Source organism: Tachyglossus aculeatus, chromosome 1 (genome assembly GCF_015852505.1).
Source record: "Tachyglossus aculeatus isolate mTacAcu1 chromosome 1, mTacAcu1.pri, whole genome shotgun sequence".
Classification (NCBI taxonomy): domain Eukaryota; kingdom Metazoa; phylum Chordata; class Mammalia; order Monotremata; family Tachyglossidae; genus Tachyglossus; species Tachyglossus aculeatus.
In genome coordinates this window covers 31,649,133-31,661,262 of record NC_052066.1, presented here as the reverse complement: position 1 = coordinate 31,661,262, position 12,130 = coordinate 31,649,133, and the positions used below count along the sequence as shown (strand labels likewise).

Sequence of the window (12,130 nt, the reverse complement as noted above, 5' to 3'; positions counted from 1 at the left end):
CGGAATTAAAAATAGACTTGGCATTACTCCATTTTCTACCCATATCTCCAGGCCAGTCTAAGAATTAATTCAAATAAAAAAAAATTTGAAGATAAAATACTAGGCATTATTTCTACTTGAATTACTTAAGAACATGCATAACTTGAGAGCAATACTCTGTTTTAAATGATTATATATTTTGGCCAAACGACCTACTCACCCAAAGTCAAAATTCATTACCCGCAGATTATTCAGCAGGTTGCTTATATAACGTGGGCCTGAAAAATCCTGTCCCGTTTTGTCTCCTACACATTCTAAGAGTTACTAAAACAGGAAGATCCCAACGGAGCTGAAGAAACAGCTCCAGTATTCTAGAAAACCTCAAGGCCATTTATTTGAAATAAGAGTTCAGTTAAATGTGATCATTTTCCAGACTTTTGTAAAAATCAATAAATTTCTCCTCTCTAGACAAAAACATCTTCATGGATATAACTCATTCTCTCTCTCTGTTAAGGCTCATATAACACGGTACCCCATGACAGGTCTCTTTAAAGATTCTATAAAAACACTCATTCAGAAGTGTTATTCTCAAATTTCCAGCTAGAACTGAGTCATTCTGGGTTTTTCTTTATACCTTGGATATGTTTGCATGAATTGAGTCAAGCAGACTAATGTATGGCTCATTTTTTCTATATGACTCTGTATAATGTAATGAACACTAACAGACTTCACATTTCCTCTATCTCATTTTTCCATGGTACTCTAAGGGGAAAAATCCAAGAGATTTTGAGACCAAAAAAAAAAAAAGTTCTAAATGAAAAACATGGCTACTGAATCTCCTAATATTGTTACTGGAAAGCAATTCCTACTTGAAGCACATTGATATTCTACTAGATACTTATATATTCATTTGTGAAAAAGTGAGAAAAGTTATTCACTTGAAGGCTTATTTTCATCCTGCCCTGGAATACTCATTTGGGTGCTTAGGAAAACAGTTGTATAAGTTTCTAGATTACTGTTATTGCCTCTAGTTCAATCATTTATTGAGCTCTTACTGTTGGCAGAGCGCTGTACTAAGCGCTTGGAAAGTACAATACAGCAATAAAGAGACACAATCCCTTCCCACAACAGGCTTACAGTCTAGTTTTTAACAACATGGAAACAACTTTCTAATGTTAGTACTGACACGGTTTACAGTGAATGATTTAGGACTCCATTTCTAATTACTTAAGTCATTTAAAATGTATGAAAGACTATTAGGGAGCAAGCCATAGTCCATGGACCATAGCCAGTACCACGGAGGGAGACTGTGAGCCCACTGTTGGGTAGGGACTGTATATGTTGATAATTTGTACTTCCCAAGTGCTTAGTACAGTGCTCTGCACATAGTAAGCGCTCAATAAATACGATTGATGATGATGATGACGAATGGAGACAGGCTTCTAGGCCTCATTGCCTTTCCCTCAGCACCATTCTCAGCCCTCTTGGCCATTGCAGAGGAGGAGGGTAAGTGAAGGAGTGTGCCCAAGGATTCACACCCCCAAAGACTGAGCTGCAGAGGGACCCAACCTTACCTCCAAGCCAACCAAGATCTTCCCCACCCAGGATTAGAGGGTGGCAGAGGAAAAATACAACCTAAAAGCCCTGGAATTTTTGGCTTTGTGAGAGACTCAACATCAGTGTATTTGCTTATTTGGACATGTTACTTAGCTTCAACATTCTTATCTGTAAAGTTTGAATAATAATGATGGTATTTGTTAAGCGCTTACTATGTACCAAGCACTGTTCTAAACACCGGGGTAGATACAAGGTAATCAGGTTGTCCTGTGTGGGGCTCTCAGTCTTCATCTCCCTTTTATAGATGAGGGAACTGAGGCACAGAGAAGTTAAGTGACTTGCCCAAAGTCACACAGCTGATAAGTGGCAGAGCTGGGATTAGAACCCATGACCTCTGTCTCCCAAGCCCCTGCTCATTCCACTAAGCCACACTGATTAATACCACTAACCTAGGCTAAGACTTCTGTGAACAGAGTCAAAGAGTGGTGATTATAAAATACTGTACTTTGTAAGTGTAGAAATTGTTCAGTAGAAAATTAGATATTTTCCAAGGGGGAGCAACTCATTCAGGCTACTAGAGCCACTACAAGTGTTTAGAAATGTGTAAACAATGGTTTTCATCATTCATTTTCAGATTCATAGTCCACGCCATCTGCTTGAGCATTGCCATCTGTACATACTCATTTACACCAAAAGAACTGAAGATTGCAAAGTGAATTCTGTAAATAAAGAACATTTAAAAATCACTCTAGCCTCTCAGATGAATATAGCCTTCAATGTATCACAGTTGAGTTCAGCAATGGTGATGCTATCAGAGTCTGTGGAAACTTACCACGAAGGGTAATATACAGCTAAGCAACAAAAACCGTACATTTATCTTCTAATGTAGAAACTCCTAGGAGAAATATCTTAGATCATGAACAAAAATGTTCCATAATCCTTAGCAAACCAGTGACTGGAAGTCCACGTCTTTCCCTTTAATGAAATGTTTTTAAGGCTTATATTAGATTGTGAAAAGTCCTACAAATCTTTTCAAAGAATTTTCCAAACTGCTGCTTTGCATTTTCTGCTTCAGATTTTAAAAGTCTTTCCACCACACTCTTCAGGAATGCTGCCTTGCAAAACTCTAGTTTCTATTTCACCAAATGAACTTGAAAACCAGAATGACCTGCCCCCTGTTGAATCAGATACCACATCATCTAGTACGAGATGCAAAAACAATCAAGGTGTGGGGCAAGTTTTTCTTAAAAGACTTTAGCATTGCAGTAGAAAGGACCCACCTATGCTCTATTTTCCATCTGGATCCAGGGCTGGAATCCATAGGGAAAAGTAGCCTATATAGTGCTTGGGTGGGAACGTAGGAAGAGATCTGATTCATGTTAAAGCATTCCTACAGACAACTTTGCTTATCTCCATGGTACATTTAGTTGCATCTTGAAGAACTCTGCTGGCCAAAGCTCACATAAAATAATTGGGTGATGAAATGTGTAAAGTGTTTAATTAAGATTTTTAAAATACATAGCAGTGGAGAGGGTGATAGAATTCACACATTCTTATCCCAGTGTCCTCCTGAGAGGTCTTTGTTATATTCATCAAAAACATATTTTTCCACATGCAATGCTTTCCGAATTTCTGTGATACTACCTCTTATGTGAGCATCATTATCATTCTATCTCAGCTCTTAAAGATATTTCAGGCTATCACCTTAGGCATGGGTCTAAAATGGCCAGCCACACAGCACTCAGTGAAAGCTGGTCTTTCAGTCAGATGCAGGAGAAATGTAATTCACAGCTTAGGGAGCCAAAGAAGGGAAAGCTAAAATAAGATCCAAATTACAACACATCCCTTGATTCTCCAGCTTCTGAAAACACACAAACTCAATTCTTTACAAAGTTCTTAGAGTATGTACTCACAAACAGCCTGTGGTACAATTTCCAGGAGGCCATCAGTGCCACAGCAAGGCAGGTGGAAAAAAACAAGAAACCAGAGTCAACTACCGAGTCCCCTCTCTGTGTAGGGAATTTATACAATTTATTCTCCCACACTGATTAGTCCTCACTCCCAGAAAATTCTGGAAAATTTAGGCTTTCGCATCCAGGGAAATGTAGTTTTTGGGCAAGTGTACTACTACTAATAATAATAACAATGGCATTTAAGTGCTTACTATGCACAGAGCACTATTCTAAGCACTGGGGAGGTTACAAGGTGATCAGGTTGTCCCACAGGGGCCTCACGGTCCTCATTTTAAGGTAACAGGCACAGAGAAGTTAAGTTTGTATGTTTTTTATTACTCTATTTTATTGGTACATATTTATTCTATTCATTTTATTTTGTTAATATGTTTTGTTTTGTTCTCTGTCTCCCCATTCTAGACTGTGAGCCCACTGTTGGGTAGGGACTGTTTCTACATATTGCCAACTTGTACTTTCCAAGCACTTAGTACAGTGCTCTGCACGCAGTAAGCATTCAATAAATACGATTGAATGAATGACTACTTGCCCAAAGTCACACAGCTGACACGTGGCAGAGCCAGGATTTGAACCCATGACCTGACTCCAAAGTCCATACTCTTTCCACTGAGCCACGCTGCTTCTTACTACTACTACTACTACTATTCCTCAAGCCCTGGCTCCAAAAGCAGACTAAATATTCTCCCACCCAGCCTCTGCCAAAAAGTTCACTGATGCATTTTCTTAAAGAATTCTACTCTTCCAAATTCCCATTCAAATCTCAAAGGGTAAAATTCTTCAATCCATGCTCCAGTCAATGCCCAACTGACTACTGACCCAAGGAAGAACTTCAGAATCAAGTTTCTGCAAAGGAGTTTGCATCTCCCCAAAAGAAGAATTTAATCTTTGGATTTTTGTATACTTGAGGCAAGAAGGATCAAAACCTCAGGTTTCATTCTGAAAACATCGAGATGATTTTAAAGGAGCCTCACTGTGCATTTTTTGTTATAAGTGCAGTTATTTGTGGCTATGAAATTTCAGTCACAATCATCATCTTACACCCTTAAAATGGGATCTAAATGAGTGGAAGCACACAGGTGGCTGATTGCACCTGCATATTTACACCTGAATCTAATTATGGACCAAATGGGAAAGCAATTCTAAAAAAAAAAAGAAAGAAGAAAAAGAGGTTTGGCCTCTAAGGACTTTCTAACATGGTAAAGCTCACTTCTGGCTTTTAAATGAAAGGCAGGGACTTGGCAGTTGCTGCCCAAGACAAATGCCATTCAGGTAGAGAAGACAAAAAACTTCAAGAGTTGCCATTTATAATTTCTAAGCAGATATCAAGTCTAAAACTAAATACAACAGGCTTTTGTCTGCATTCTATTTAAGGCACTGAAATCAATATTAATTAAAAGGAAACAGCTATTTGTGATGTAAGCATTAGTTGTCGTAAGGCTATACTAGCCATTAAATACATTAGGATTCATTAGTTAAAAGATTTTAAAGGAATTCAACACTTTGCACTGTCCCTTAGGGATAGTTAATGTCCTTCCTCTGTTCAACATTTAAACTCTAGGTGCATAATCAAAGAAAAACACAATTAGGGACTAAGTACTTGAGTGTTTGCTCATTCATTAAGAGTCCAAATTAATATTCATAAACTTTCTGTAGAGTCTTCCACTATCACGTCAAACATGGGGCATGGTCTCATATTAAGCAACTGAAATTCATTGCCTGGGCCTTTCTCTCTACGTTACCAAGAACATAGAATTTTCAATTCCATACAGTCTATTTTTGCATCCTTTCTCCTTTTTACCATGAGTTACATCAGCCAATCGCAAACATTGCCACCACAGGCCATCATTAACCTTCCAAATCTGCCTCAAAACAAACAGTACAAGAGCTCACTAATTTGAAGATCAAAAAGCCACTTGTCCATTATATAATTGGAATGAAAGGCAAAATGTTGCAGTTCTGAAGAGCCCAGTAATTACTAGCTGTTAATTGCTCTCTCGTGGTGGCTCCCTTTTAATTAAAAAGAACAGCTAGTTGCAGGCCGATAAGCAGTGGAGGAGACCAGTAGTTTAATCAACAAAGCAGGGAAATTTGTTTCGGCTTCAGCCAACAACAGCTTGAGAAATCTTCAGATGTCCAATTGAGATTAAAAACTGTCTATTTAGAGCAGTCAGATTTCATTTTAACCAAGGAAATGACTATTTGAAGTCTTCCGATGCGAGTATCCCCACTACATCCCCGCTGGTGCTGTTGCCACTAATCACTTGCTTGTGGTTGTGATCATTCAAGGAAAGAAATTTAGCTACTTTCCTCTTGACTTCATCATTCTTGGGTAATTGGCCTGTCTGAGGTGAGTACTTTTTTTTTTTTAAGCACTTTAAACTATGGAAGGCCCACAGACTGTGCATTTAATTACTGTTCATATTTCATGCAGTCAAACAGAATTTCATTTAAGGAGAAAATGATTTACCTATCTTAAAAAAGCCTTATATGCTCCACTTTGTTTTTTCTTTTAGTGGTTATATATTTACATGTCAAAAAAATATATATTCCAACATCAAAGTTAATTCTTTAAGAGGCTTCTGCTTGCCCCCTTTCATCTAGCATCCTCAAATGATAGATATAGTTTGGAAGGAATACAGTATGGTGGGATAACAGTGTGTTTAGCAAAAGAGGTTGCCTGGGTTAAGTGAGGGTATTTGGTCCTGGTTTGCCTAATATTTCTCCAACTGTGAACAGTTTGTGTCTCCTTTCAGCTTTAGATCCTTCCCCCCTTCTTTTAGAGCCTTTCAGGAGTTCTTAATAATAATCATTGCTCCACCACTCAAGGATATTAGCATACTTCTTCAAGTGAGGCCAGGATGAGTTTCATGCCGCATCGATTATTACGAGATGAGGGGGCCTCATAATTAATCGTGACAAAACATAGGTCTCTGGGTTGTCTTCTGAATACTGAAACACAGCTCTGGGCCAATAGCTGCAACCTAATGCTGAAATCCAAATTTCCAGTCAAAAGAGCTAAGGTTTCATTCAAATTTTTAATGGATTTTATTACCTTTTGTTGTAGTCATCGTCTACAAGAGTGGTTTTCCACTTTGGTTTAAATACGTGAAAGATTATCAACGTAAGCCCCCAAATATCATACATGCCCCTATAACCTTGTGATAGAGAGTCTGGAATGTTTCCTATATTCCTGTGTAGGTGTTACTTAGTTTGGCAAATGGGAGCTGACCTTGTTCTTACCAGCTTAACTTGCTCCTGATTATTTAAGGAAGTCTTGGAAATAAATATGGAATTCCCTTCCTTCCAGGCTGACCTTTCCCAGCCCATGCTGAGTTATTTAAAGCTGTGCAGCCTGGCTGAACTGTGGGGATTCTCAAAGTGCGTCCTTATTTCCACCCCTGTTGTAAGGTTCAACATGAACAAAACAGCTGGACTGAAGCATACTGAAATACCTTTATCAGCAGCAAAACTTTTAACCCTAACCCCTTTACTTGTTATTGCTATAGTAGTAATATAGGCATTACAACATAAGTGCTTCTGAATGTTGTGCTAAATGCTAAGGATGAAAGGATAAAAATCTCCTGGCCCATAGGGCACACAGAGTGGAAGCAGCTGAGAGTAGGGGATGCTCAGAAAAATAGGAGGAAAAAATGGAAACATGCTAAAAAAAACCCATATAAATCAAATTCAGTTGACTACAAACCACTTGAAGGTAGGACTCATGTCTACAAAGTCCACTGTTCTCTCCCAAGTGCAGTGTTATACACAGAGCAAGCTTAAGTAAAATATTATTAACTGATTTATTGTCCTTGGCCCCATCAGGATATTCACCACCTCAATCTGCGTTATTCAGTTTTGGGAGATGGGGAAGGCCTGTTGGAGGAGGTGGGATTTTGGAAGGGTTTTGAAAGTGATAAGTATGCTCGTCTGGAACTTAGGGGGAAAAGGGTGGTTTATATTTGCAGAAACTGCTGCTACTGTATACAGTGATAGCAGAACTGACTTATTGGGTTGGACTTCTGGGTAAAGACCACCAGGCTGGTGGACCAGTGTAAGCTAGGGGATAAGGGTGGGCGACAACAGGGTGAGGTTCAGCTAGAAGGCTGTCTTGGAGAAACAAAGAGAAGCTGAGAGTCGTTGTGGGGAAGAGGGCTGATATGAAAAATGGGGAGAGTTGGTTTTAGAATCAAAATTCCAATGTTGAGAATTAGGGTTTTGCTGTCACCTGCTCTGATAGGACACAAAGTTTCTAGATGCAGTGGCCAGAGAGGAATGAGAGGAATTCCTCGCAGTCAGAGCATTCATTCCAGAAGCCCTTTCAGCAGCTTCCTCTTATCTTTCTTTTCTTCCTTTTGAAAGGTAGGGCTTCTGGCATTGTTTTTCCCTAGGTACTCTTACCCAGAAATTCAACCCAATAAGTCAGTTTGGCTATACTACATAAGGTACTATCAGCAGAAGCTTCTTCAACTATAAACAACCACCCAGCAATTTGGGGGGCTAAGTGGCTGTCAAACAAAAAGGCTTTTTTGTTTTGTTTTTTGCTTGTTTTTGTGGTATATTTGTTAAGAGCTACGTTCAAGGCACTGTACTAAATGCTGGGTAGACAAAGTTAATCATGTTGGACACAGTCCCTGGGCCACATGGGCCTCCCAGTCTTAATCCCCATTTTACAGATGAGGTAACTAAGGCACCGAGAAGCAAAGCAACTTGCCCAAGGTCACATAGCAGACATGTGGCAGAGTCAGGATTAGAACCCAGGTCCTTCTGACTCCCAAGCCTGTGCTCTATCCACTAGTTCATGCTGCTTCTCAAGGTAACTTTCATGTAAAGTTCTTTTCTAACTATTCTTCTAACCAGGTAAAGTGTGAATTATGCCCTTTGTCACTGACAAACAAGAATCATAGTAAGATTACCTGCAAATCCAATGCCAATTCATCCAACACTATCTCCTCTGAAGAATAAATTTAACCTCACTCACAAAGTAAATGGGAATCTGGATTCTTTGTTCTGATAAATAAAATCAGAGTATCGCAAAGCTGGAAGGGAAATTGAGAGATTACCTCATCTTTCTCCATGCATTATCAATTGTCAGAAAAGACATACAAATCTCATGATAAGGAATTCAACTGAAATCTACATTCAGAGAATTACTCCAAAGGGTTCAATGGCCTCCTGGCATCTTTTACTTCTATTATGATACACGCTGACCTAATTCTACATGATGGCCTTACTTGTTTCTCAGGTAAGACTCATGTATTTAGTTTTCTTTTCTAATACCTTTCTTCTTCATCCCTTTTCCTGCTCATCCCATCCTCCTTTAATCTAAGTATCTGTCCATATGAATCCCCTCTACCTGCTCACCACCACATGCTGAAACAGCCCTATGACGCAGACTGTTTGGGTTGGGGAAGTGTTTTCTTAAATCTCCTCCCTCATCTAGTACCATACTTGCTTCCCGCAGCTTGGGCATCAAGAAAACTACAAGGCAAGGAGGAGACAGGGAAGACCTCGGCATGATAAGTTGTTTTTTTATTTATTTTAATATATGCATGGTTGGTTCAGTTTACGTGGCACACGAATCAGTCCATCAAGGTGATAAGGCAAAGAGAAAATCTAGATATGGGACAAGTGTCTTTGACTTAATGACCCAGTGGAGAAACAGACAATGGAAGAACCACCTGGATGGAGGTGGGGATAGAGATACGTGAAGGAGGGGTTCAGTAAGGAAAATAAAATGTCTTACTTGGACAAAAGGTGGGATTGTCATGTAGAATTACATTTTCCTTTGATACTTTCCAAAAGAATCCCAGATATGAATGCATATTACGACGCCTCCAGTCAGGATCATCTTGAATATGAGTTAAATACTGAGGTAAGAAGAACATTTTTGGTGACCAAAATGCTTCAAGACATTTGAATGGACTGACTGATATAGGCATTGCCCTAGATAAAACTGTAATGTAGCAAAATGTTTATCTGTAGACTTCTGCACACTCATCTTCCGGCATTCATTCCTGTCATTCAGAACAGCCCCCAAGCCTGGTATGAATGTAACAAAACGTGATAACTCTGAGTCCTCTCTCATCGACTTTGTGATAAAAGTAGCCTGTGAAGAAGTCATTTTTCCTACTTCCTATTACTCATTTTCAGCCAGCACCTGTCACTGCATTCTGGACTTTCACAGTTTTTCTTCTAGCTCGTGGTGCATTTTTCTCAGACTTGTTCTAAGGTTTATCAGAGGAAACACTTGCACTCACAAGGATGGCCTCCACACTGTGACAGATTAATCCAACCTGAGTGAACTTCCTTCAGACAGAGGACACTAATTATTATGAAGGCATTTAGTACACAATGAAACCTGACATCTGAGGGACTACTCTCTGCCAGCTCCACATTGTCTTACTGTCAGCCCTTGTCAGTTCCCAGCCTTAATTACATCCTGTTTACAAACATTAGGCCTGACTTCAGATGAAGTTTTAACAAAGGTTGACAAAGGTCAGGGTCACATCACAAGGATGTTATCTGTCTGTGTTCTCCTACTGATAAACTAGGAGGAGGCTGGGGGCTGATTTGGAAGATAGCTTTCATACCACAGAATGCAGTGAAGTCACTCAAGTACCTAATCTCTGGGCCCATATTTTCAGTCTAATCTGGAAAAGCCCTGCAGGCAATGGGTTTATCCTGATTTAAAAGGATATTTAAAACGCAGTTTGAGGTATGATTCCTCTGAGTGCAGTGACAGTCAAGTTCCTTAATGCAAGAAGTCTACCACTCCGTGTGCTGGCACCCATTTTTACCAAGCCAAGAGTATAAAAGTCAGAGAAACAATTCAAATTAAAAATTTACTTAGGCTAGATATTTTATAAATCAGGGCTACTGAAAAAGCTAGCTGTGTACTGTAAAAGGAATTCGTACATAATATCTATCCTTGTATTGCTTCCATATTGACATCATATAAAGTATTATTAAGTGGTATTTCTATAATAATAATAATAATGATTATTAAATGCTTACTATGTGCCAAGCACTTAGTGCTGGGGGTAGATACAAGGTAATCAGGTTGTCCCATGTGGGGCTCACAGTTTTTAATCCTCTCTTTACAGATGAGGGAACTGAGGCACAGAGATGTTAAGTGACTTCCCCAAGATCACACAGCAGAGATGGCAAGTTTCAACGTAACAGATGGCACTCCAACTCCAGTCAAAATATTGATTAATCTCTCATCTCCTCACACTATTTCCCAACCACCAATTAGGTACTTCTGTCACATGTACTTGTGTACGCACCCCATTTCTTCACCCACCCCAACCCCCATGGCACTTACATATATATCTTTACACTCTATAGCTTCCTCCTACATTTATTTTTAGGGTCTGTTTCCCCTGTCCATCCCCACTAGACTGTAAAATCCTAGAGGGTAGGGATTATATCTACTACAGTATGTCTACTACTATATTGTACTCTCCCAAGCATTTAGTACAGTACTCTCTGCCCAGGGTAAGTACTCAAAACTATAAACTCATTGGATTACTCTATTTCAATTCAGTGATAGCGGTGTAACCAAACACCAATTTGAGATAATATAATTTTGCCAAATTACATTAAAATGTAATGGGCTTCATCCAAGTGTGATATAGTGCAGAAAAGCATATTTGAACAGATTCATTTTCCAGCCACCACATCTGTTCTTACTACTTTCCAATCTTTTCCAGAATCAGCATGGCTAGAGGAAAGAACACAACCCTGGGAATAAGAACTAGATTCTAATCCAGACTTTATTTGCCTGCAATGTGGCCTTGATTAAATGACAACTTCTCTGAGCCTCTGTTTCTTCATCTGTAAAATAATAATAATAATGGCATTTATTAAGCACTTACTATGTGCAAAGCACTGTTCTAAGTGCTGGGGAGGTTACAAGGTGATCAGGTTGTCCCACGGAGGGCTCACAGTCTTAATCCCCATTTTACAAATGAGGTAACAGGCACAGAGAAGTTAAGTGACTTGCCCAAAGTCACACAGCTGACAGTTGGCAGAGCTGGGATTTGAACCCATGACCTGATTCCAAAGCCCGTGCTCTTTCCACTGAGCCATGCTGCAATGGCATTTAAATACTTGTTCTCCCTCTCCCTTAGATTTTGAATCCCATATGGGACAGGGCCCCTCTCAGGGTCTCAACTGGAGAATTTACAATACTCTCCCTGTCTCGACTACAGGAGGGAGAGTCAAGCAGAAGCATTCCCATTCCATTCCTAGCTTGGCCAGTGGCTAGTGAGTGAAAGGCAATCTGCTACAAGTCAAAATTCACCTGCTCTGGGCAGCAGCATGGGACAGAGTCGAGGGCGTAGACTCATGTTCACGGCACGGAAGGTGGCAATGTTAAACCACTTCCATATTTCTACCAAGAAAACTCTATGGATCCACTACCAGAACGATTGCAGACAGAAGTGGGGTATTCTGAGAGAGATGTGCCCATGGCGTCGCTATGGATCGGAGACAACTCGACAGCATAAAACAAGACAATGGGACAGGGGCTATGTTCTACCTGATTAACCCAAGTCTACTCCAGATAAAGTGCTTTATCTAAAACCACAATTATTACTAGAATCATGGGAACATAAAGCAGG

At 39.7% G+C, this 12,130-nt stretch overlaps 1 non-coding gene across 1 annotated transcript; it reads left to right on the top strand.

Moving 5' to 3' along the window:
- Nucleotides 1-11,663: 11,663 nt before the first annotated feature.
- LOC119935321 lies at nt 11,664-11,801 on the top strand. Its single transcript, XR_005453211.1, has one exon. It is a non-coding gene; the product is annotated as a small nucleolar RNA SNORA7 (small nucleolar RNA).
- Nucleotides 11,802-12,130: the final 329 nt, after the last annotated feature.